At 59.8% G+C, this 4,831-nt stretch overlaps 1 long non-coding RNA gene across 1 annotated transcript; it reads right to left on the reverse strand.

Annotated features, from left to right (window-relative positions):
• LOC116438836 lies at positions 1 to 1,587 on the reverse strand. Its single transcript, XR_004237937.1, has 5 exons — positions 1,476 to 1,587; positions 861 to 896; positions 697 to 735; positions 231 to 299; positions 1 to 139 (listed from the first exon to the last, which is right to left on the reverse strand). It is a non-coding gene; the product is annotated as an uncharacterized LOC116438836 (long non-coding RNA).
• Between the last annotated feature and the right edge of the window lie 3,244 nt (positions 1,588 to 4,831).

Here is a 4,831-nt window from a genome sequence, read left to right on the forward strand (position 1 = left end):
TAGCTTTGCCAAAAGGGTGTATTGATTAGTCAGGGGAAATGGCCCTGGGCTCAAAGGGTTCAGAGGATTCCTCCAGGGATGATCATCTCCTCATTCCAGTGGTGGGAAAAGGACACGGTTGTCCCCACAACTTGCAATCCTAAAAGACATTCGCAGAAGGTGACCTCTGGTGCCCACTGGGACATGAGAGGGGCCTTGGCCCCAGCCCTCTCCCTGCAGGCACTGCTCACCTAGGCATCCAGAGAGGCAGCCAGGAGCTTCACCCGCAGAACTTCCTCCAGCTTTTTATGCAGAGCAGGCTGGGGACAAAGGCAGCGTTAGAGACACACTGGGGGCACTGGGCTGCACTGGGAGGAAAAGGGAAAGCAAAGGGGTCCTTGGGGAAGGGGCCTGCGGGCAGCAATGGGGTGCAGGAGCTGCTGGGCTCCTGCCCAGAGGCAGTGGGGTCCTGGCCAAGAGGCACAGCTGGGGCAGGGGCTGCGGCCTGGGCCTTGCAGAGGGTGCTGGGGGGCCTGGGATGGGAATGCAACAGGGGCCCTGGGCAAGGGGTTCCCTGGGAAGGATCCGTGGGGCAGGGGAGGTGTCTGGGGTGTCAGCAGGGCTGCACTGGGCTGTGCTGGGGCAGCATGGGATGGCCTGGGGTGTGGTGGGCGTGCGAGGGGAGGGTCTGACACCGGCAGAACTCCTGGTACCCACCTGAGGTGTCTTCAGGATGTCGACATTGACTACATCCACCTGCAGAGAGACCAGGTGATCTCGCTGGTCACTGGGGTGTCCCCGGTGCCAGCAAGGGATGGGGGGAACCAAAGTGCCCCCCAATTACCAGAGGGGATGCCCTCCAGTCCCAGCCCCCCACTCACCTCCTGGAGATCATCTTGGGTTCCTTCCAGGAGTGCCTGGGAAAGGACAACAAAGGCTTGGTCTGGATTGGACCTTGTGGGGCTGAGGGGGGAACACGGGTGCAGGGAGCAGGGCGGAGGCAAAGGGATGGGAATTCAGGGCCTCCAAGGAGATCTGTTTGGAGCTGGGGGAGACCCAAAGACACTGACCTGGGGTAAATTGAGGAGCCAAGGGACGTGGCTGGGGCCGTGGAAGGGGCCCGGTGTAAGGTACAGGGCAGGAGAAAGGAATTGTGGTGTAGGGACATGGCAGTGCAAGGGAGGGGCTTGGTGGGGAAAGAAGAACGGGGATGGGCGAGGACAAAAGCGACAGGACTGAGAGAGGGTTTGGGAGCTGGGGGTGAGTCCAGGAATGGTATCAGGAGACAGCACTGCAGTGGCCAGGAAGAAAGGCAAAGGACTGGGGGGGGGGCATGGAAGGAAAGGGCTTGGGAATGGTCAGTGGGAGGGCGTTTGGGGAGGCTGACTAGGACATAGAGGAGAGAGCCGGGAGGAAATTCCTGAAGGGACACCAAAAGGGTGGGATGAGAGGCCAGAAAGGGCAGGGTGTGGGGACATGTTTGGCTGGTGCCTCACCTTGGCCTGTGCTGGGAGGCACAGCAGGATGGAGAAGAGCAGGGCCACGCTGAGCACAGCCACCTTCATCTTCCTCTCGCACTGGGCAGCGCTGGCTGAGGCTGCACCGGGCCAGGAGCACCTTTATCCCTGCCAGGACTCCTCCCTGCACCCTCCCCGACAGCCCCCAGGCCAAAGCCCGGCTTGGCACAGCCCCCAGCCCTGGCCACAAGCCCGGCCCTGGCACAGAGTCCATCCCACCTGCGGCACGCATCCAGCCCCCTTGCCTGGCATCCCTCCAGCTTCCTGCACAGGGCAGCTGCCCCTGGAATGGCCCAGGCACCTGCGGGGGCCAAGGCCCTGGGGGGGGCAGGGAGCCAAAGGCAGCTGGGGACCCTGTGGGGACAACCCCCACTCCACCACAATCCATCCTCCTGCAGCCCCCACAGCCAGATCCCCCATCTCCCACTGCCCCTTCCCTCCCTGAGCTTTCCCTGTGGGACATCCCAGAGCTGAGCCCAGCCCCAGACCCAATATGTGGGAGAAGAACAGTGTCATGGGCAATGTGATCAACCCCATAACTGGGATCTCCAGTCACTGGAGACACTGGCGAGCACTGGGGAGCACTGGGGGTGGTGATCAGCTGCATACAATGCTGAGGCTTGGGGAATGACTCAGGTGTGGCAGTTCCTAAATTCACACCACCTCGTTTTCTTGCATTGCAGGCCTCAAACCGGTCCCATCTCCAGCCCCAGAGCAGAGTCCAGAGGGGAAGATGCCCTACCCAGACCCTCACACTGTCACACCTGGGCACACCAGAGCACCTGGGGCCCGCTCTGCACAGCTGCCCCACACATGTGTGCTTCCAGGACCCCATCTGTGGGATATGCCCACCTGTAATACCCATCCCCAACAAGGCTCAGACGCCAGCACTGTCCCTGCCTGGGACATGCCCACAGCTCCCCAAGGCCCTTGTCCCCACAGAGGGTCTCTGCAATGTCCTGGCCCTGGGCCCAGGCCAGCGCTGGACCTGAGCAGGAAGTGCCCATCCAAGGGGAAGTGGAGAAAGAGGAGCTTGTCCCCAGGCAGCCACTTGGAGCTAATTGGGCAAAGAGAGGTGTCCTGGGAGGAGGAGGGATGATGGTCCCCTGCCAGCATCTCTGATAAGCCCTGTTTGCCCAGGGCCCGAGGCACCAGGAAGACATTCCGACTCCTTGGGCTTCCAAGAAGTTAAAATCCTCTGAGAAGTGGTTCCTGAGAGCTGTTCATGGCTGTGGTTCCTGTTGGACGTTCCAGGGCATTAGTGAAGGGTTCTGCATCTGTCTTTCCCAGGGACACTGTGGATCCGTTTGAGATGTGTTGTGGGCCAGCTGGGAAAGCATTTCAGGCGCCTGCCTTGACTGTTTGCTCTGGAACTTCCCAAGGAGCCGCAGGGCCCACAGGGGAAGATTTTCCTTGGGAGTGTTGCTGCTTTGTGCCCCATGGAGGAGAGAGCAGAGCGTCCCCATGGGGGATACTTGTCCTCATGGACAAGTGCTGTGACGTCTTTGGTGTGCTGAAGTTGGTTTGGACAAGAATTGAGGAAGTGTCCGCAGGGTCCTAATTAGGGAACGTTGGCCCAGGAGGGCTCCAGGCTGCCTTGGAGATCAGTGCCAATCAGGGGGATGGCATTGGACGGCCGCTGACCACGTGCCAACGGCCGTGGGAGAATGAGCTGGACACACACAGAGGCTCCCAGTGCCGGCAGATTGGCCCCCAGCTGCAGGGATGCCAAGGGAATGTCCCTGCCTCCCTCGGGGCTGTGTCTCAGCCCTGCAGAAACTGTCCCTGCTCTTGTGCCAGCATTTCAGGAAGGATGAGTTTCCCCTCTCCTAGCGACTGCGTCTTCTGTAAAGACAATTGACAAGAGAGTCCTCAGCACTGGAAAGACTCGGAGCTCGTGGAGCACTTCCAGAGGAGGCCACCAAGATGCTCAGGGGACTGGAGCAGCTCTGTGACAGAGACAGGCTGGGACAGTTGGACATGTTCAGCCTGGAGCAGAAAAGGCCGTGGGGACACCCCAGTGTGACCTTTCAGACTTCAAAGCACCTCCTCGGAAACATGTGGAGAAATGTTTCCGTGGGGCCTTTGTCAAGGGGACAAGGGGAGATTGTTTTCAACTAAGAGAGAGTGGGTTCAGAGCAGAGATAAGGGAAAATTCTTGATGCTGAGAGTGGTGAAACACTGGCACAGATTTCCCAGCGAGCTGGTGGATGCCCCGTGCCTGGAAACATTCCAGACCACATTGGACGGGGCTCTGAGCATTCTGATGGAGTGAAAGATGTCTCTGCTGCCACCCAGAAGGAGGCCCTGCCCTATGGTGTCGGGTACCGGAGTGCTCGCTGTGTCTCTTGTAGGATGCAATTCCCCCAGGGAGCAGAGGGAACACACAGCACCACTGGGAGCAGGAGCATCCTGCCATGGAGACGGGAATATTCTGGATGCAGAGGCTCAGGCTGCCCTGTTTGGCTTCTGTGTAGATGGAGACAAGTGTCAGAAGAGACTGAGAACCAGGAGCCCCCACCTTGTCTCTGAGTCCCCTTGATTCCCTGAGGCCCCACAGTGTCACAGGTTCTCCTTTGGGCCACGAGGTCGCATGGTGTCACAGGATCCCTCTGGTGCCATGAGCCCTTGTGGTGTCACAATGGTCCTTGGTTCCACGAGGCCCCACATTGTTACAGAGTCCCCTTTCTGCTGTGATGTCCCACATTGTCTCAGGGTCGCCTTGGCTCCATGAGGCCCCACATTGTCACAGGTTCCCCCCTTTCTGCCATCAGGTCTCACATTGTCCCGGGGTCTCTTTGGTTCCATGAGGCCCCACAGTGTCACAAGGATCCCTGGGAACCACGAGGCCCTCAGGGATCACAATGGATCCTTGGTTCCAGGAGGCCCCACAGTGCCCCAGGGCCTGTGGATTCCACAAGATCCTGGAGTGGCACAGGGTTCCTTTGCTTCCACGTGTCCCCGCGGTGTCACAATGTCCCCACGGTTCCAGGAGGCCCCGCAGTGTCACAGACGAGCAGCACTGGAGTGGGAGCAGCACCAGGGGAGGTTTTGCAGCTGCGCTGGAACAGCAGCGGCAGCAGCAGCAGCCACGGAGCAACAGTGGAACAGCGGTGGAATGCAAGTCCCGTGAGCAGCGGCTGAGGGAGCTGGGGTTGTTTATCCTGGAGAAGAGGAGGCTGAGGGGGGACCTTCTCACTCTCTACAAGTCCCAGACAGGAGGGGGCAGCCAGGTGGGGCTCGGTCTCTTCTCCCAGGGAACACAGACAGGACAAGAGGACACAGCCTTGAGCTGCAGCAGAGGAGGTTTAGGCTGGAGATTAGAAAGAGTTTCT

Source organism: Corvus moneduloides, unplaced genomic scaffold, assembly GCF_009650955.1.
Source record: "Corvus moneduloides isolate bCorMon1 unplaced genomic scaffold, bCorMon1.pri scaffold_127_arrow_ctg1, whole genome shotgun sequence".
NCBI classification, from domain to species: Eukaryota; Metazoa; Chordata; class Aves; order Passeriformes; family Corvidae; genus Corvus; species Corvus moneduloides.